Source organism: Eubalaena glacialis, chromosome 2 (assembly GCF_028564815.1).
Source record: "Eubalaena glacialis isolate mEubGla1 chromosome 2, mEubGla1.1.hap2.+ XY, whole genome shotgun sequence".
In the NCBI taxonomy this organism is placed as follows: domain Eukaryota; kingdom Metazoa; phylum Chordata; class Mammalia; order Artiodactyla; family Balaenidae; genus Eubalaena; species Eubalaena glacialis.
In genome coordinates, this window is record NC_083717.1 from 30,778,439 (window position 1) to 30,801,586 (window position 23,148).

The 23,148-nt window shown below is 37.1% G+C and overlaps 1 protein-coding gene across 6 annotated transcripts in view; it reads right to left on the reverse strand.

The window, feature by feature from the left end:
• PCSK6 (proprotein convertase subtilisin/kexin type 6) overlaps window positions 1–23,148 on the reverse strand; it is a 195,764-nt gene that overhangs the window by 102,032 nt on the left and 70,584 nt on the right. The window lies entirely within an intron of this gene.

The following is a 23,148-nucleotide window of genomic DNA, read 5'->3' on the forward strand; positions in this document are numbered from 1 at the left end:
GAATTTCGATAGACAGAAAATATAAGAAGGTACCAGGCAGAAGTCACAAAGCTGAAGAAACAATAACTTAACTGAAAAATACACTGGAGGAGTTCAACAGCAGACTAGATGAGGCAAAGAAAGGATCCGTGAGCAGAAGACAGGGCAGTGGAACTTACCCAGAGAAGCAAAAAGAAAAAATAATTTTTTAAAAAAAGCAAAGATAGCTTAAGGGACCTATGGGACAACATCAAACACAATAACATTCGAATTATAGGGAATGCAGAAAGAGAAAAGAGAGAGAAAGGGGAAGAAAATTTATCTGAAGAAATAATGTCTGTAAACTCCCTTACCCTGGGGAGGAAGCAGACATCCAGATCCAGGAATCTCAGAGTTCCAAACAAGATGAACCCAAAGACACCCACACCAAGACACATTATAATTAAAATGTCAAAAGCTAAAGACAGAATCTTAAAAACAGCAAGAGAAAAACAATTTGTTATATACAAGGGAACCCCCATGAGACTATCAGCAGATTTCTCAGCAGAACCTTTGCAGGCCAGAAGGGAGTGACATGACATACTCAAAGCGCTAGGAAAAAAAAACTTCCAACCAAGAATACTCTACTGGGCAAGGTTATCAATCAAAATTGAAGGAGAGATAAAGAGTTCTCCAGACAAGCAAAAGCTAAAGGAGTTAATCACCACTAAACTGGTCCTACAAGAAATGTTAAAGGGACTTCTTTAAGCTGAAAAGAAATGGAACTAACTGGTAACAAGAAAATAACTGAAAGTGAAAGTCTCACTGGTAAGGTAAATAAGGTAAATATACAGGAAAGGAAGTGGGTTAATCACTTATAAAGCTAGTATAAAGATGACCTGACAAAAGTAGTAAAAATAACTGTAATAATTAGTTAAGAGATAGACAAAATAACAAGATGTAAAAAGTGACATCAAAAACATAGAATGTGGTGGGGGGTAGTGAAAATGTGGTTTTAGAATGAACCCAAATTTAACTTACTATCAACATAAAATAGATTGTTGTATATATAGGCTGTTGTATGTGAGTCCCATGGTACCCACAAAGCAAAAACCTACAGTAGATACACAAAAGATAATAAGAAAGGAATCTAAGCGTAACAATACAGAAAGTCATCAAAACACAGGGAAGAAAGCAAGATAACAAGAAAGAAACAGAAAAACTACAAAACAGTCAGAAAACAATTAACAAAATGGCAGTAAGTATTGATACATTCCTATCAATAATTACTTTAAATGTAAATGGACTAAGTTCTCCAATGTTTATCCATAGTTGAATGGATAAACAACAACAACAACAAGACTCAACTATATGCTGCCTATAAGAGACTCACTTCAGATGTAAGGACAAATACAGACTGAAAGTGAACGGATGGAAAAAGGTGTTTCATACAAAGGGAAACCAAAAGAAAGCTGGGGTAGCTATACTGATATCAGACAAAATAGACTTTAAAACAAAGTCTGTAATAAAAGACAAAGATGGGCATTAAATAACGATAAAGGAGTCAACCCAATAATAAGATGTAACATTTGTAAATATTTATGTATCCAACATAGGAACACCTAAATATATAAAGCAAATATTAACAGACCTAAAGGGAGAAATTGACAGCAATACAGTAACAGTAGGGTGCTTTAATACCCCACTTACATCAATGGATAGATCATCCAGACAGAAAATTAATAAGGAAACATCAGACTTAAATGATGTTTAAAAGATGGACCTAATAAATACAGAACATTCCATCCAAAAACAGCAGAATATATAATCTTCTCAAGTGCACATGGAGCATTCCCCAGGATAGATCATATGTTAGGCCACAAAACAAATCTAAATAAATTTAAGAAGACTGAAATCATATCAAGTAATGGTATGAAACTAGAACTCAATTACAAGAAGAAAACTAGAAAAATCACAAGTGTGTAGAAATTAAACAATATGCTACTGAACAACCAATGGATCAATGAAGAAATAAAAGGAGAAATTAAAAAAATACCTTGAAACAAATGAAAATGAAAATAGAACATACCAAAATCTATGGGATGCAGCATAGACAGTTCTAAGAAAGAAGTTTATAGCAATTCAGGCCTACCTCAAGAAACAAGAAAAATTCCTAATAAGCAATCTAACTTTATAACTAAAGAAACTAAAAAAATAAGAAATGAAGCCCAAAGTTAGTAGAAGGGGAGAAATAATAAGGACCAGAGTGGAAATAAATAGAGCCTAAAAAGATAATAGAAAAGATCAATAAAACTGGTTCCTTGAAAACATAAACAAAATTGACAGACCTTTAGCTAGACTCACTAAGAAAAAAGGAGAGGGCTTAAATAAAATCATAAATGAAAGAGGAGGCATTACAACTGATATCAAAGAAATACAAAAGATCATGAGACTACTATGAACAATTATACATGAACAAATTGGCCAACCGAGAAGAAATGGATAAATTCCTAGAAACATACACTCTTCTAAGACTGAATCATGAAGCAACAGAAAACTCAAATAGACCAATTACTAGTAGGGAGATTGAATCAGTAATCAAAAAACTCCCAACAAACGAAAGCCCAGAACCAGATGGCTTCACTGGTTAATTCTACCAAACATTTGAAGATTTAATACCTACTCTTCTCAAACTCTTCCAAAAAAATTAAAAAGGAGGGAATGCTTCCAAACTCATGTTACGAGGCCAGCACCACCCTAATACCAAAACCAGACAAGGACATCAAAAAAAAGAAAATTACACAGGCCAACAACCCTGATAAACATAGATGTAAAACTCCTCAACAAAATATTAGCAAATCAAATTCAGTAATACATTAAAAGGATCATACATCATGATCAAGTGGGATTTATTCCAGGGATACAAGGATGGCTCAACATCTGCAACTCAATCAACATGATACACAACATGAAGATAAAAATCATATGACCATCTCAATGGATGCAGAAAAAAAATTTGACAAAATTCAAAATTCATTTATGATAAAAACTCTCAACCAAGTGGATACAGAGGGAACATGTCTCAACATAATAAAGGCCATATATGACAGGCCCACAGCTAACCACACTCAACAGTGAAAAGCTGACAGCTTTTCCCTTAAGATCAGGAACAAGACAAGGATGCCCACTCTGGCCACTTTTATTCAACATAGTATTGGAAGTCCTAGCCAGAGTAATTGGCAGGAAATAGAAATAAAAGGCATATAAATTTGAAAGGAATAAGTAAAACTATCACTATTTGTGGATGATATGATTTTATATATAGAAAACCCTAAACACTCCACAAAAAAAAAAATTGTTAGAACTAATAAATTCAGTAAAGTTTCAGGATACAAAATTAATATATAAAAATCTGTTGCATTTTATACACTAACAACAAACTATCAGAAGAGAAATTAAGTAAGAATTAATACCATTTACAATTGCATCAAAAAGAATAACACATCCAGGAGTAAATTTAACCAAGGAGGTGAAAGACCTGTACACTGTAAACTATAAGACACTGAAGAAAGAAATTGAAGATGACACAAATAAACAGAAAGATATTTCATGTTCATGGATTGGAATAATTAATATTGTAAAAATGTCCATATTACTCAAAGCAATCTACAGCAATCTACAGTTCCAATGCAATCCCTATCAAAATTCCAATGACATTTTTCACAGAACTAGAACAAATAATCCTAAAACCTGTATGAAACCATAAAAGCCAAAGCAATCATAACAAAGAAGAATAAAGCTGGAGGCATCATGCTCCCTGACTTGAAACTATATTACAAAGCTATAATAATCAATATAGTATGGTATTGCCATAAAAACAGAAACATACATCAGTGGAGCAGAATAGAGAGCCCAGAAATAAATCCAATCATATATGGTTAATTAATTTACAACAAAGGAGGCAAGAATATACAATGGGGAAAGGACAATCTCTTCAATAAATGGTATTGGGAAAACTGGACAGCCATATGCAGAACAACAAAACTGGGCAAATATCTTACACCATACACAAAATTAACTCAAAATGGATTAAAAACATGAATGTAAAGACCTGAAACCATAAAACTCCAAGAAGAAAACATAGGTGGTAAGCTCCTTACCATCACTCTTTGGCAATATTTTTTTGGATGTGACTCCAAAGGCAATGGCAACAAAAGTAAAAATAAACAAATGGGACCACATCAAACTAAAAAGCTTCTGCTCAGTGAAGGAAACCATCAACAAAATAAAAAGGCAACCTCCTGAATTGGATTAGATATTTGCAAATCATCTGTCTGATAAGGGGTTAATATCCTAAAGAACTCATTCAGCTCAATAACAAAAAACCACAATCTGATTAAAAAATGGGAAGAGGATCTGAATAGACGTTTTTCCAAAAAAGACATACAGATGGCCAACAGGCACATGAAAAGATGCTCTACATCACTAATCATCAGGGAAATGCAAATCAAAACCACAGGGAGCTATTATCACCTCACACCTGTCAGAATGGCTATTATGCAAAGGACAAGAAATAACAAATGTTAGTGAGGATGTGGAGAAAAGGGATCCCTTGTGTACTGTCGGTGGGAATGTAAATTGGTGCAGCCACTATGGAAAACAGTACAGAGACTCCTCAAAAAATTAAGAATAGAACTACCATATGATCCAGCAATCCCACTTCTGGATATTTATCCAAAGAAAATGAAAACCCTAATTCAAAAAGATACATGCACCCCCATGTTCATTGCAGCATTATTTACAGTAGGCAAGATATGGAAACAACTTAAGAGTCCATTGATGGATGAATGGATAAAGAAGATCTGAGACACATATACAATGGCATATAATCAGCTATTAAGAGGAATGAAATCTTGCCATTTGCAACAACAGGGATGGACCTTGAATGTAAGTGAAATGAGCCAGATAGAGAAAGAAAAATACTGTATGATTTCACTTATATGTTGAATCTAAAAGCCAAAACAAAACTCTCAGATACTACAGTCCCCCCTTACCCATGCTGAATACATTCCAAGACTTGACGTGAATGCCTGATACCATGGATGGTACTGAACCCTATATATCCTATGTATTTTCCTATACATGCATACCTATACCTACGACAAAATTTAACTTATAAATTAGGCACAGTAAGAGATTAACAACAATAAGAATAAAATAGAACAATTATAACAATATACTGTAATAAAAGTTATATGAATGCAGTCTGTCTCTTTCTCGCTCTCTCTCAAAATATCTTATTGTACAAATTTAACGCCTTTTCCATCTTAACTAAGCACTCATCATGCACTGTGGCCATAACTTTTGCAGTTTGAGGTTCAACAGCAAAACTAGCACAAATTTCTTTTCCTTCTTCACAATTTCATGGATAGAAGATTTGTTCTTACCGTAGTTCTTAGTAACCTCAGCATATGATTTTTTTGTTTCCTTATTAAATCGAGAACTTTCACCTTTTCACTTAAAGGAAGCACTTTACAGCTTCTCTTTGGCATATCCGAATTGCCAGCATCACTATTCCTTGGGCTTTGGGGCCATTAGTAAAATAAGGGTTACTTGAACACAAGCACTGTGTTACTGTGACATCCATCTGATAACTGAGATGACTACTAAGTGCCTAATGGAGGGATATACTAGACAAAGAAATGATTCATGTTCCAGGCAGGGCTGAGCGGGTTGGCGCGAGATTTCATCACGCTACTCTGATGGGCGTGCAATTTAAAACTTATGAATTCTTTATTTCTGGAATTTTCCACTTAGTATTTCAGGCCACAGTTGACTGAGGGTAACTGAAACCACAGAAAGCGAAACCATGGTAAAGGGGGCACTACTGTACAGAGAACAGACTGGTGGTTGCCAGAGGGAAGGGGGTTTGGGGTGTGGGGGGGAAATGGGTGAAGGGGATCAAGAGGTACAAACTTCCGGTTATAAAGTAAATAAGTCACGGGGATATAACGTACCGCATGGTGAATATAGTCAATAATACTGTACTGCAAATTTGAAACTGCTACGGAAATGAATCTTAAAAGTTCTCATGACAAGAAAAAATATTTCATAACACTGTGGGGTGACAGATGGTAACTAGACTTATTGTGATCATTTCACAATGTATACAAATATCGAATCATTATGTTGTACACCTGAAACAGTATAATGTTGTATGTCAATTGTATTTAAATTTAAGAAATCTAGTTCTCTGAAAAACCTATTTTATAGGAAATAGCAAATTTTTCACTAGTCTGATCAAGGGAAAAAGGAGAGATGTCATGAATAAGATTAGGAACAATTATAGCTATAAACATGGAGAATATATTTTTTAATTATGAAAATATGATATAAAATTTGTATGTCATATGTTTGAAAATCTGGAGAAATTGATGATTTTCTAGGAAAATTTAACTACTAAAATTCCCTCAAGGAGAAATGTAAAGCCTGAACAGACCTAGCTCTTTAAAGAGTCACCATGTCTGGTCAGACTGATTAATAAGTTCTACCAACATTTCAAAAAACAGGCAATGTCCACAGTATATAAACTGTTTCAGAACACAATAAATGCTAGAAAGCTTCCTAACTCATTCTACAAAACCAGCTTGATTCTGATACCCAGACTCGTGAGGGACATCACAAAAAAAGAGCAACTGTAGCTCAATCTATCTTATAAATAAAGATGGAAAATCCATGCATAAAATATTAACAATTGAATGCAGTACTGTATTAAAAGAACAATACTCATAATCAAATACAACTCATTCTAAGAATGGAAGGGTGAAATTTCCAATGTTAGGAAATCTATTACTGCAATTTACTACATTAAACAGATTAAATAGTAAAGTTGAAAAACAATAAAATCACCTCAATAAATGCTTTTTTTAAAAGCATGTAATAAAATTCAACATCCATTCCTGATCAAAATTCTTAGAAATCTAGGAATATAAAAATTTCCTTAATTTAATAAAGAGTAACTGCAGGAAACCTACAGAAGACACCTACAAATGGTATAACACAGGATCATTCCTGTATACATCAGAAACAAAACAACAACACCTATAGACAACCACTATTAATTATTCATCAGGAGTTCCTATACACTGAAATAAGACATGAAAAAGAAATGACAGTAATTAATATTAAAGGGATAAAAGCCACCATTTACAGACAGCTTTTATTTACACCTGTCTAGAAAAGCCAAGAGAATAAAAAATAATAGCACCAATAGAGTTTATTAAGGTGGCTAGGTACAAAAAACCGACACACAAAAATCAACAGTTTTTCTATATCCATTTCAATAATAATTAGCAATATAATTTAAAAAAAAATCAACCTAGATATAAACCTAACAAGAAATGCATAAGATCAATATGAAGACAGTGATAAAACTATTTTAAATGATGTCAAAGAAGACCTGAATAAATAAAAACATACCATGTTCCTGGGTGGGAAGACTCAATACTGTAAAGATGTCAATTCTCCCCCAATTAATCTATAATTTCCATGTAATCCCAATCAAAATCCCAACAGGATTTTTTATGGAACTTGATAAGTAGATTCTCAAGTTCACCTGAAAGAGAAAATGTGCAAGAATAGCCAAGAAATTTTTGAAAAAGAACCTTAAGAGAAAATTTATCCTATCAGTTATCAAAAAAATCTTCTTAAATCATGATAATTTAAAATGAAGTATTATTTAGGGATTAAAAGACTAATGAAACATAATGGAGGATCCAGTACACATAGGGGAATTTAGTATATGATAAGGGTGGCATGCAGAGATCACTAAATATTAATTCTGGAGAAAAATAAAGTTAGATTTCCCCTTCACAACATTCATAGAAATAAATTCTACATGGATTAAAAAGCTTAACAGAAGAGGCAAAACCATGAAGGTTTCAAGATGAACTATTCTTCTAAAGCTAAGTTTTTAGATGAAATATAAAACAGATTTATTATCTTGGGCTTTTCTAAGCAAGATCCAAAACCCAAGAGTCATAAAGGAAGATTAACAAATGTGACATCATAAAAGTTTTAAACAGATTTTTATTGAAATATTATGTACAGAAAAAAGGTCAAAAATCATCAATGTACAGCTCTACAACTTTTTAAAAATTAAAATTTCTCTGAAATGAAAGTTCGGGACTTCCAGTTAAACATGTAGGAGTGATCCACTCTCCTCTCTGAAAACAATAAGATGACACATGCCTCTGTGATTCCCAAGGGTATATAATTTCTCCACAAAGTAGTGATGCACCTCAGGTCCATATGACCGGGGCATGGGTGGCTAGGGGAGTTTGTTTCTTTGCCACACTGTATTGCATTTATAGCAAAAATGAAAAGCCACCTAAATGCCCATTATTTTAGAAACAGTGATGTCTGACCAGGAATCACACAAACACATCATCTTTCCAAGAACAGGCAGTTTCTGTGGCATGATTTATTGGAGGAGAAAAAGTAAGTGACAGTCAGATATGCCCCTGTCCCTGCTGTGTCCGCATATAATGAATTAATGCTAATTCACTGGTGAGAGGAGGGGATCTCTCAGAGATACTGGACCGGCAGAAGAGAAGGATCTGGGTTCACAGTGCCTACAGCCTAGCTCACTCCCCTTTCTCTTCCTTCCCATATTTTAGCATCTTACTGGCTTAGAAAGAAATACCTCAATCCTCTCTAGCCAGTCACTAATCATAACCAGAAAGTGACTAGCATGACACCTCTGCAACAATGCTGCAAAAAATAAGGAAAAAGGGGGCATAACAAGTGCAAGAAAATGATGAAAACTAAAAACAAACATTTCTCCATAATATCCAAAATTTAAAGAAAAAATGATTTCTCTATGAAGCAAGAGCTGAAAGAGATACAAGGATTCCATGAAGAAATAACAAGACAAAAGCAAGAGGCCCAAAGGGTGTTCATCCTCAGGAAAGAAACAGATGGAAAAAATTAAAGACTTTTAGAAATGAAAGCCATATTAGACTTTTCTCTAGGGAGAAAAAAGCACTGGGGAAACTGTCAGAGACACGGAGGACAAGCCTGAGAAAAGCTGAGGAAAAATAAAATAGAAAAGAAATGTTAAATATGTTTAGAAAGAGATATAGAATTCAGGAAATCGAGATCCAATTTATGTATAAGTGGTACACAGGAAGCATAGAACTGAACATATGTAGCTAAAAATATTCAAAAATCGTGACAAGAAAATTTGCCTAAAATTTTTAAATACCCAGATCTTTTTAAGGATACTGAATCCCAAGAACAGCTGCTATAGAATAACCCTCAGCCAGAGGTGGCCCAGCAAAGCTACTAGACTTCAAGGATAAAGGAAGAATCCTATCCAAGCCAAAAAGTCGTCACCTACAAGGGGAAGAAGTTGGGCTGGCTTCAAACTCTTCCAAGCAACAATGAATGCAGAAGACAAACAGGTGATGTTTACCAAGTTCTGTAAGGCTGTAATATATAAAAGACATAATTCAGGTGTAAAGGCAACCTTCAGAACTTCTCAAACATGAAAGAAAACAGCACCTGTTGGCCTTTCTTGAAAAAGTTACTTGGTGGCAAAGTCCAGTGAATTAAGAAATGAATCAAAATAAATTACTCAAGAATGGAAAAGCTGTGCTGAAAATGATGGTGGTGACCAAGACTAAAAAACTGTGAGAATCATAGTGACAGGCGGTTAATACTGAACGCCGACAATGTAAAAACAACATCAAAGAAAATAAACAAAAACCCTAGGGGCTTCCCTGGTGGTCCAGTGGTAAAGAATCCGCCTTCCAATGCAGGGGATTGGGATTGACATATATAAACTAATATGTATAAAATAGGTAACTAATGAGAACCTGCTGTATAGCACAGGGAATTCCACTTCGCTGTACAGTAGTAACTAACACAACATTGTAAAACAACTATACCCCAATAAAAAAAAAAGAGGAAAGAAAAAAAAATGCAGGGGATGCAGGTTTGATCCCTGGTCGTGAACTAAGATCCCATACGCCGCGGGGCAACTAAGCCCGCGAGCCGCAAGTACTGAGCTCCCATGCCTCAACGTGAGAGCCCACGTGCCGCAAACTACAGAGCCCACACGCTCTGGAGCCTGCACGCTACAACTAGAGAAGAGAAAACTTACACACCACAACTAGAGAGAAGCCTGAGCGCCGGAACCAGAGAGAAGGCTGAGCACCACAATGAAGAGACCGCATGCCGCAACTAAGACCCGACACAGCCAAAAATAATAAAAGAAAATAAATTAAAAAAAACAACAACCTAATATTGAGGTGTGGGGTGAAGAAGTGAGAACAAACTGAAGTAAATGCTAATTACTCAATATGGGAAATATGTAAAAACAACAAAAAAATGTAACCCTGGCCTCTTAAGACTGTCACAATCTTGAGGCTTTGTTTTTTTCAATAAAAGAGGGATATTTGAGAAAATATCTCATTATAAGGAAGTATTTATGTGAAGTTCAGCAATTCCTTCCCTTTAAACTTGTTTCTTTTTCTTCTGTTAAATTCACATAAACCAAATAAATTAAGCATAAAGTTAAACAGTAAACAAACAAAATTAAACATAGAATTAAATCTGAAGTTCAGCAATATTCAGCTTGACTTACTTTCTCTTGTGTTAAGTTTGCATAAAATTAAACTTAGTATATTTTACTGAAAACAAGTACAGATCTTCCTCGACTTATGATAGGGTTACATCCTGGTAAATGAATCATAAGTTGAAAATATTACCCAGCCTAACTTAAACATGCTCAGAACACTTACATTAGCCTACAGTTGGGCAAAATCATCTAAAACAAAGCCTATTTTATAATAATATGTTGAATATCTCATGTAATTTATTGAATACTATACTGAAAGTGAGAACAGAATGTTTTATCAGTTGTTTGCCCTTGTGATTGTGTGGCTGACTGGGAGCTGTGGCTGCCACTGCCAAGCATCATGAGAGAGTATTGTACTGCATATCGCTAGCTCAAGAAAGCAGCAAAATTCAAAATTCAAAGTAGGGTTTCTACTGAATGTGAATCACTTTCACACCATAGTAAAGTTGAAAAATCATAAGTCAAACCATCATATATCAGGAACCATCTGTATAGTATGATCAAATGTTAAAGAAATAATATTGTCCATCCATCTATCCATCCACCCATCCATCCACACTTCATATATACGGTTTAAAGATTTTTGTTAAAGAGTAGAAACTAAGAGCTGGGGCCTGAAGTCAGCTTGGTTTGATCTTTGGCAAGTTACATAAACTTTCTGGCCCTTATCTGTGAAATGGGGATAAAAGTAGCATCAATGACATAGAGTTTTGTAAAGATTACCTAAGACAATACATATAGAGACCTTAGATCAGTGCTTGTGATCTAGCAACAGCTCAGTAAGTACTGGTTATTCCTGTTTTCACCAGGATCCAGATGATATTTTACCTTCCTTGTGCTCTTCTGCACTTTGATACAGCATTACATATATTTTGGAGTTATCCTGACTTATTAGTAATGTTCTAGCAAGCATATTATTTTAAAGATATAATTTGGACAGTTCTACTACTTTCATTCAATTTATTTTTATGTGATAAAACATGTAAGAAACATGCAATTCTACAAAGAAATCTGGTAGAAAAAATTATTCCATTTGTATAAATATGTAGTCAAACTTTTAGGAGCCCATCTGTGGTGATTTTAAACCATAACCACAAGTCTTTGACACTTTTCCATTCAAAAGGTGCAGCTTAATTTCTCTCCCCTTGAGTGTATGTAGAATTCATTTCTAAAGAATAGAGTATGACCTAAGTGACAGTATGTTACTTCTAAAACTAAGTCATAAAAAAAACATTGCTGCTTCCTCCTGGTTCTCTCTTTGAATCACCTGCAATAAGGGAAGCTGGCTACATGCCATGGGGACACTTTAAGAACCCCATGGAGAGATACACATGTTGAGGAAACAAGACCTCCTGCCAAGAGCCAACAAGGAACTGAGGACTTTAGCCAACAACAAAGAAGTGACCCATCTTGGAAGTGGATACTCCAGTCCCAGCCAAGCCTTCAGACTATAGTCACAGCCAACCTCATGAGTGACGCTCAGCCAGAATCACTCATTTAAGCCACCATCTGTGCTAGATAACAAATGTTTGTTCGAGTAACTGTCATGCAGCAATAGATAACTAATACATCATCTATTTGGTAAAGAAATAGAAACCATGTTTTAGTGTCAATAATGGCAGAGTAGCTTCTATCACACTAACTCTTCCAAAAGTAATAATTATAAACCCTAGACTAAATACTTATTTAAGAAAACACCACTTTTTTAAGGGCATTGGAAAGCAACCATAAGAAGGCAGAGGCAGGCAATTCAGTTCTTAAAAGAGCAACAATACTGGGTATGATGCAAGTTTATACTTTTCCTCTGAGGGAACGCCCCATTTCTCTTGATGCAGAGAAGCTAGAACTCCATCAGGAAAATGCAATCTTATTCTCCTGGGGAGTCATGGGATGGAGTCTGGGATAGTTAGAGCAGCTGGAAATTGAGAGAAATCCTAGAAAGGAGAGAGCTACGGAAGAGGACATACATAAACTTCCCTCAAACACTCGGCTAACCGCTGGACTAAACATGTTTGGGCAACTCTCTAAGAAGTCCAGGAGGAAAGGAATAGCTGGAGGCTGAATGAGTGAGTGAGCAGATGTTCCAGCTGCTGCCCATTGCAGGGGAGTCAATTTGGAGTTTGAGTCTTGCCAAGTTAGAGGTGTTGGCTAAACACTTCAGTCTTTCCACTGAAATACCAAAAGGGTCTCACTACCTAAGAGTAAAGATTATGTGCTTGGGCGAAAGGATTTTCTCTAAGGCTAAGGACAAATCAGAAAGGGATCAATCCTAAAAAAATGAAAAATCAAGCCTCCATAAGTTCAAACTGAACTGACTGCAAGAACTAAACTCAACAGTATTCAAGGATAACAGGATCAAGAGTCCCTACAATGTAGCATAACAATGTCCGGTGTACAATAAAAAAATTACTAGGCATGCACAAATGTGCACATTGTAAAAAGAAATATCAGTGATTGAAAACATACCCACATTCCCAATTTACCCTTCCCTGCACCTTTGGTATCCATAAGTTTGTTTTCTATGTCTGTGAGTATATTTCTGTTTTGCAAATAAGTTCATTTGTATCATTTTTTAAAAAAATTCCACATATAAGTGATATCATATGATATTTGTCTTTGACTTCAAATTGGGAATTTGGGATTAACAGATACACACTATATATAAAATAGATAAACAACAAAGACCTACTGTATAGGACACGGAACTATATTCAATATTTTGTAATAACCTATAATGGAAAAGAATCTGAAAAAGATGTATATGTATATGTGTGTGTATAAATGCACACACATATGAATCACTTTGCTGTACACCTGAAAACTGTAAATCAACTATACTTCAATTTTTAAAAAAAGAAACAGGGCGGAGTCAAGATGGCGTACTAGAAGGACGTGGAATTCATGGCTCCGCACAACTAGGGCACCTACCAGGCACCCATGGGGGACCACGGACACCTAACGGGACGGGAGGAACCCCCAGCGACTGGGTAGGACATGGGACGTGAGGGGAGTGAAGGGGGAGGAGAAGTGGAGGCGGGACAGGACTGGCACCCCTGAGGGGTGGCTGGGGGAGGAGAAGAGATCCCACGCCCAAAGGGGGAAATTGGGGAACCACTGGGAGGGCAGAGGAACAAAAGAGAGCGTGGCCAGGTTTCCCCTGCCCACTTGGGCTCCTGGGAGCCTGTTGAGATCCTGGGCCTGATCCTCTGCCCACCGAGGCCCCTCCAGCCACGTGGGTCCTGAGGGAGTGGGAGGGAGGGAAGGGGGAGCAAAAGTAAAGGCTGGACCTCCGGGACCGGCACCCCTAAGCGGCGGCTGGGGGAGGGGAGGAGTTCCTACACCCAGCGGGACCCACCCATGGTTAGCAGTCCAGCGGCGAGGGGGCAGACCCTGGGGGAGATGCTGGGGGAGGGGCGTGAAGGAACGAAAGGGAACGCGGCCAATGCTTTCCCTGTCCACTTAGGCACTGGGAAGCCTGCTGGGCTCCCGGGCCTAATCCTCTGCGCTCAGAGCCTCCCTCCTGCCACGCACAGCCCAAGCCCCGTCCCTACACCCCCCCCCAGGGCCCTACATCTACACTTGGAGAGCCCCTCCAACGCGCTGGGCCTAAACTCCACCCACACACCCTCACTCAGGGCCCTACCTCCAAACTCCGGAACCCCACACTCCAGAGGCCCTCCTTTTGATGTGTTGCCTCTCCCCTTTCACTCAGGTCCTAAGCAGAGGCCCCGCCCCACGCTCAATCATCACCCCTCCCACCCGCCTAGGTCCTGCCCCACCCTAAACCCCACCGCTGCCTAAGTTCCAACCCCCCCCGCCTAAACACCCCCATAGCCAAGGCTTTTTTTTTTTTCTTTTCTTTTTTCCTCTTTTACATTGGGATTCTGTTTTACCTTGTTGATTCACTGTTGTTGATTCTTTTATATTTTTATTTTTCCTAATCTTTTATTTTTCTAATTTTATTTTACTCTTTTTTTTTTATAACATTTTAAAAAAAATTAATTAATTAACTTATTCATTTATTTTTGGCTGTGCTGGGTCTTAGTTTCCGTGTGAGGGCTTTCTCTAGTTGCGGCAAGCGGGGGCCACTCCTCATCGCGGTGCGCGGGCCTCTCACTATCGTGGCCTCTCCTGTTGCAGAGCACAGGCTCCAGACGCGCAGACTCAGCAGTGGTGGCTCACGGGCCCAGCCGCTCCGCGGCATGTGGGATCCTCCCAGACCAGGGCTCGAACCCGTGTCCCCTGCATTAGCAGGCAGACTCCCAACCACTGCGCCACCAGGGAAGCCCAACATTAACATTTTTTTAAAAAAAATTATTAGCACCTTTAATTATTATTTATTTATTTATTTATTTTTTTGGCTGTGTTGGGTCTTCGTTTCTGTGTGAGGGCTTCCTCTAGTTGCGGCAAGTGGGGGCCACTCTTCATTGCGGTGCGCGGGCCTCTCACTGTTGTGGCCTCTCTTGTTGCGGAGCACAGGCTCCAGACGCGCAGGCTCAGTAGTTGTGGCTCACGGGCCTAGTTGCTCCGCGGCATGTGGGATCTTCCCAGACCAGGGCTTGAACCCGTGTCCCCTGCATTAGCAGGCAGATTCTCAACCACTGCGCCATGAGGGAAGCCCCTTATTTTACTCTTTATACTTTGTTAGTGATCTCTCCTTTTGGCTTTTTGCCCCCACCCACCCTTTTTTTTTCTTTTTTCTGCTGTGGTTTTATTTTACTTTGTTGCAGCTGTTTCAATTATAGTTTTATTTTTCCTAATATATTTTTTATCCTTCTAATTTTATTTTGTTTTTTATTTTTGATATTGTACTGCTCCTTTCTTTCTTTCTTCCACTTTTTTTTTTTTTTTTTTTTTATAACGTGCCACGAAGCTTGCCAGATCTTGGTTCCCAGGCTGGAAGTCGGGCCCAAACTCCTGTGGTGGGAGATCTGAGTCAAAACCACTGGACTAACAGAGAACCTCAGACCTCAGGGAATATCAATTGGAGTGAGGCCTCCTGAAGATCCTCATCTCAGCACCAAGACCCAGCTCTATCTAACTGCCTGCAAACTCCAGTGCTGGATGTCTCAGGCCAAACAACCAGTAAGACAGGAATACAGCACCACCCACCAAAAAAAAAAAAAAAGAAGAAGCGACAAAAAAATATGCTACAGATGAAGGAGCAAGGTAAAAACCTACAAGACCAAATAAATGAAGACGAAATAGGCAAGCTACCTGAAAAGGAACTCAGAGTAATGGTAGTAAAGATGATCCAAAATCTCGGAAACAGAATGCAGAAAATACAAGAAACATTTAACAAGGATCTAGAAGAACTAAAGAGCAAACAAACAGTGATGAACAACACAATTACTGAAATTAAAAATACTCTAGAAAGAAACAGTAACAGAATAACTGAGGCAGAAGAACGGAAGAGTGAGCTGGAAGATAAAATGCTGGAAATAACTGCCAGGGAGCAGAATAAAGAAAAAAGAATGAAAAGAATTGAGGACAGTCTCAGAGACCTCTGGAACAATATTAAATGCACCAACATTTGAATTATAGGGGTACCAGAAGAAGAAGAGAAAAAGAAAGGGGCTGAGAAAATATTTGAAGAGATTATAGTCGAAAACTTCCCTAACATGGGAAAGGAAATAGTCAATCAAGTCCAGGAAGCACAGAGAGTACCATACGGGGTAAACCCAAAGAGAAACATGCCAAGACACATATTACTCAAACTATCAAAAATTAAATACAAAGAAAAAATATTAAAAGCAGCAAGGGAAAAACAACAAATAACATACAATGGAATCCCCATAAGGTTAACAGCTGATCTTTCAGCAGAAACTATGCAAGCCAGAAAGGAGTGGCAGGACATGTTTAAAGCGATGAAAGGGAAAAACCAATAACCAAGATTACTCTACCCAGCAAGGATCTGATTCACATTCGATGGAGAAATTAAAACCTTTACATACATGCAAAAGTTAAGAGAATTCAGCACCACCAAACCAGCTTTACAACAAATGCTAAAGGAACTTCTCTAGGAAGGAAACACAAGAGAAGGAAAAGACTTACAAAAACAAACCCAAAACAATTGAGAAGATGCTAATAGGAACACACATATCAATAATTACCTTAAATGTAAATGGATTAAATGCTCCAACCAAAAGACATACACTGGCTGAATGAATACAAAAACAAGACCCGTACATATGTTGTCTACAAGAGACCCACTTCAGACCTAGGGACACATACAGACTGAAAGTGAGGGGATGGAAAAAGATATTCCATGCAAATGGAAATCAAAAGAAAGCTGGAGTAGCAATTCTCATATCAGACAAGACAGACTTTAAAATAAAGACTATTACAAGAGACACAGAAGGACACTACAAAATGATCAAGGGATCAATCCAAGAAGAAGATATAACAATTGAAAATATTTATGCACCCAACATAGGAGCATCTCAATACATAAGGCAAATGCTAACAGCCATAAAAGGGGAAGTCAACAGTAACACAATCATAGTAGGGGACTTTAACACCCCACTTTCACCCATGGACAGATCAACCAAAATGAAAATAAATAAGGAAACACAAGCTTTAAATGATACATTAAACAAGATGGACTTAAATGATATTTATAGGACATTCCATCCAAAAACAACAGAATGCACTTTCTTCTCAAGTGCTCATGGAACATTCTCCAGGATAGATCATATTTTGGGTCACAAATCAAGCCTTGGTAAATTTAAGAAAATTGAAATCGTATCAAGTATCTTTTCCAACCACAGTGCTATGACACTAGATATCAATTACAGGAAAAAATCTGTAAAAAATACAAACACATGGAGGCTAAACAATACACTACTAAATAACCAAGAGATCACTGAAGAAATCAAAGAGGAAATCAAAAAATACCTAGAAACAAATGACAATAAAAACACGATGACCCAAAACCTACGGGATGCAGCAAAAGCAGTTCTAAGAGGGAAGTTTATAGCAATACATTCCTACCTCAAGAAACAAGAAAAATCTCAAATAAACAACCTAAGCTTACACCTAAAGCAATTAGAGAAATACGAACAAAAAACCTCCCAAAGTTAGCAGAAGGAAAGAAATCATAAAGATCAGATCAGAAATAAATGAAAAAGAAATGAAGGAAACAATAGCAAACATCAATAAAACTAAAAGCTGGTTCTTTGAGAAGATAAACAAAATTGACAAACCATTAGCCAGACTTACCAAAAAAAAAGGGAGAAGACTCAAATCAAAACAATTAGAAATGAAAGCTAGCAGAAGGAAAGAAATCAAAAAGATCAGTTCAGAAATAAATGAAAAAGAAATGAAGGAAACAATAGCAAACATCAATAAAACTAAAAGCTGGTTCTTTGAGAAGATAAACAAAATTGATAAACCATTAGCTAGACTCATCAAGAGAAAAAGGGAGAAGACTCAAATCAATAGAATTAGAAATGAAAAAGGAGAAGTAACCACTGACACTGCAGAAATACAAATGATCATGAGAGATTACTACAAGCAACTCTATGCCAATAAAATGGACAACCTGGAAGAAATGGACAGATTCTTAGAAATGCACAACCTGCCGAGACTGAACCAGGAAGAAATAGAAAATATGAACAGACCAATCACAAGCACGGAAATTGAAACTGTGATTAAAAATCTTCCAAAAAACAAAAGCCCAGGACCAGATGGCTTCACAGGCGAATTCTATCAAACATTTAGAGAAGAGCTAACACCTATCCTTCTCAAACTCTTCCAAAATATTGCAGAGGGAGGAACACTCCCCAACTCATTCTACGAGGCCACCATCACCCTGATACCAAAACCAGACAGAGATGTCACAAAAAAAGAAAACTACAGACCAATATCACTGATGAACATAGATGCAAAAATCCTCAACAAAATACTAGCAAACAGAATCCAACAGCACATTAAAAGGATTATACACCATGATCAAGTGGGGTTTATTCCAGGAATGCAAGGATTCTTCAATATACGCAAATCAATCAAGGTGACACACCATATTAACAAATTGAAGGAGAAAAACCAAATGATCATCTCAATAGATGCAGAGAAAGCTTTCGACAAAATTCAACACCCGTTTATGATAAAAGCCCTGCAGTAAGTAGGCATAGAGGGAACTTTCCTCAACATAATAAAGGCCATATATGACAAACCCACAGTCAACATTGTCCTCAATGGTGAAAAACTGAAACCATTTCCACTAAGATCAGGAACAAGACAAGGTTGCCCACTCTCACCACTATTATTCAACATAGTTTTGGAAGTGTTAGCCACAGCAATCAGAGAAGAAAAAGAAATAAAAGGAATCCAAACTGGAAAAGAAGAAGTAAAGCTGTCACTGTTTGCAGATGACATGATACTATACATAGAGAATCCTAAAGATGCTACCAGAAAACTACTAGAGCTAATCAATGAATTTGGTAAAGTTGCAGGATACAAAATTAATGCACAGAAATCTCTTGCATTCCTATACACTAATGATGAAAAATCTGAAAGTGAAATTAAGAAAACACTCCCGTTTACCATTGCAACAAAAAGAATAAAATATCTAGGAATAAACCTACCTAAGGAGACAAAAGACCTGTATGCAGAAAATTATAAGACACTGATGAAAGAAATTAAGGATGATACAAATAGATGGAGAGATATACCATGTTCTTGGATTGGAAGAATCAACATTGTGAAAATGACTCTACTACCCAAAGCAATCTACAGATTCAATGCAATCCCAATCAAACTACCACTGGCATTTTTCACAGAACTAGAACAAAAAATTTCACAATTTGTATGGAAACAAAAAAGACCCCGAATAGCCAAAGCAATCTTGAGAATGAAAAATGGAGCTGGAGGAATCAGACTCCCTGACTTCAGACTATATTACAAAGCTACAGTAATCAAGACAGTTTGGTACTGGCACAGAAACAGAAATATAGATCAATGGAACAGGATAGAAAGCCCAGAGATAAACCCACGCACCTATGGTCACCTTATCTTTGATAAAGGAGGCAAGCATATACAGTGGAGAAAAGACAGCCTCTTCAACAAGTGGTGCTGGGAAAACTGGACAGCTACATGTAAAAGTATGAAATTAGAACACTCCCTGACACCATACACAAAAATAAACTCAAAATGGATTAAAGACCTAAGTGTAAGGCCAGACACTATCAAACTCTTAGAGGAAAACATAGGCAGAACACTCTATGACATAAATCACAGCAAGATCCTTTTTGACCCACCTCCTAGAGAAATGGAAATAAAAACACAAATAAACAAATGGGACCTAATGAAACTTAAAAGCTTTTGCACAACAAAGGAAACCATAAACAAGACGAAAAGACAACCCTCAGAATGGGAGAAAATATTTGCAAATGAAGCAACTGAAAAAGGATTAATCTGCAAAATTTACAAGCAGCTCATGCAGCTCAATATCAAAAAAACAAACAACCCAATCCAAAAATGGGCAGAAGACCTAAATAGACATTTCTCCAAAGAAGATATACAGATTGCCAACAGACACATGAAAGAATGCTCAACATCATTAATCATTAGAGAAATGCAAATCAAAACTACAATAAGGTATCATCTCACACCGGTCAGAATGGCCATCATCAAAAAATCTAGAAACAATAAAGGCTGGAGAGGGTGTGGAGAAAAGGGAACACTCTTGCACTGTTGGTGGGAATGTAAATTGATACAGCCACTATGGAGAACAGTATGGAGGTTCCTTAAAAAACTAAAAATAGAACTACCATACGACCCAGTAATCCCACTACTGGGCATATACCCTGAGAAAACCATAATTCAAGAAGAGTCATGTACCAAAATGTTCATTGCAGCTCTATTTACAATAGCCAGGACATGGAAGCAACCTAAGTGTCCATCATCGGATGAATGGATAAAGAAGATGTGGCACATATATACAATGGAATATTACTCAGCCATTAAAAGAAATGAAATGGAGGTATTTGTAATGAGGTGGATGGAGTTAGAGTCTGTCATACAGAGTGAAGTAAGTCAGAAAGAGAAAAACAAATACAGTATGCTAACACATATATATGGAATCTAAGGAAAAAAAAAAAAGGCCATGAAGAACCTAGTGGCAAGACGGGAATAAAGACACAGACCTCCTAGAGAATGGACTTGAGGATATGGGGAGGGGGAGGGGTGAGATGTGACAGGGTGAGAGAGTGTCATGGACATATATACACTACCAAATGTAAAATAGATAGCTAGTGGGAAGCAGCCGCATAGCACAGGGAGATCAGCTCGGTGCTTTGTGACCACCTAGAGGGGTGGGATAGGGAGGGTGGGAGAGAGGGAGATGCAAGAGGGAAGAGATATGGGAACATATGTATATGTATAACTGATTCACTTTGTTATAAAGCAGAAACTAACACACCATTGTAAAGCAATTATACTTCAATGAAGATGTTAAAAAAAAACAATTAGAAATGAAAAAGGAGAAGTAACAAATGACACTGCAGAAATACAAAGGATCATAAGAAATTACTACAAGCAACTACATGCCAATAAAATGAACAACCTGGAAGAAATGGACAAATTCTTAGAAAAGCACAACCTTCCAGAGTGAACCAGGAAGAAATAGAAAATATAAACAGACCAATCACAAGCTCTGAAATTGAAATTGTGATTAAAAATCTTCCAACAAACAAAAGCCCAGGACCAGATAGCTTCACAGGCAAATTCTATCAAACATTTAGAGAAGAGCAAACACCTATCCTTCTCAAACTCTTCCAAAATATAGCAGAGGGAGGAACACTCCCAAACTCATTCTATGAGGCCACCCTCACCCTGATACCAAAACCAGACAAAGATGTCACATAGAAAGAAAACTACAGGCCAGTATCACTGAGGAACATAGTTGCAAAAATCCTCAAAATACTAGTAAACAGAATCCAACAGCACATTAAAAGGATCATACACCATGATCAAGTGGGGTTTATCTCAGGAACGCAAGGATTCTTCAATATACGCAAATCAATCAATGTGATACACCATATTAACAAATTGAAGGAGAAAAACCATATGATCATCTCAACAGATGCAGAAAAAGCTTTTGATAAACTTCAACACCCATTTATGATAAAAACTCTCCAGAAAGTAGGCATAGAGGGAACCTACCTCAACATAATAAAGGCCATATATAACAAACCCACAGCCAACATCGTTCTCAATGGTGAAAAACTGAAACCATTTCCTCTATGATCAGGAATAAGACAAGGTTGCCTGCTCTCACCACTATTATTCAACACAGTTTTGGAAGTTTTAGCCACAGCAATCAGAAAAGAAAAAGAAATAAAAGGAATCCAAATCAGAAAAGAAGAAGTAAAACTGTCACTGTCTACACATGACATGATACTATACATAGAGAATCCTAAAGATGCTACCAGAAAACTACTAGAGCTAATCAATGAATTTGGTAAAGTAGCAGGATACAAAATTAATGCACAGAAATCTCTTGCATTCCTATACACTAATGATGAAAAATCTGAAAGAGAAATTAAGGAAACACTCCCATTTACCACTGCAACAAAAAGAATAAAATACCTAGGGATAAACCTACCTAAGGAGACAAAAGACCTGTATGCAGAAAACTATAAGACACTGATGAAAGAAATTAAGGATGACACAAACAGATGGACAGATATACCATGTTCTTGAATTGCAAGAATCAACATTGTGAAAATGACTATAATACCCAAAGGAATCTACAGATTCAATGCAATCCCTATCAAACTACCAATGGCATTTTTCACAGAACTAGAACAAAAAATTTCACAATTTGTATGGAAACACAGAAGTCCCCGAATAGCCAAAACAATCCTGAGAAAGAAAAACGGAGCTGGAGGAATCAGGCTCCCAGACTTCAGACTATACTACAAAGCTACAATAATCAATACAGTATGGTACTGGCACAAAATCAGAAATATAGTTCAATGGAACAGGATAGAAAGCCAAGAGATAATCCCATGCACATATGGTCACCTTATCTTTGATAAAGGGGGCAAGAGTATACAGTGGAGAAAAGACAGCCTCTTCAACAAGTGGTGCTGGGAAAACTGGACAGCTACATGTAAAAGAATGAAATTAGAACACTTCCTAACACCATACACAAAAATAAACTCAAAATGGATTAGACACCTAAATGTAAGGCCAGACAGTATAAAACTCTTAGAGCAAAACATAGGCAGAACACTCTATGACATAAATCACAGCAAGATCCTTTTTGACCCACCTCCTACAGAAATGAAATAAAAACAAAAATAAACAAATGGGACCTAGTGAAACTTAAAAGCTTTTGCACATCAAAGGAAATCATAAACAAGACGAAAAGACAACCCTCAGAATGGGAGAAAATATTTGCAAATGAAGCAACTGACAAAGGATTAATCTCCAAAATATACAAGTAGCTCATGCAGCTCAATATCAAAAAAACAAACAACCCAATCCAAAAATGGGCAGAAGGCCTAAATGGACATTTCTCCAAAGAAGATATACAGACT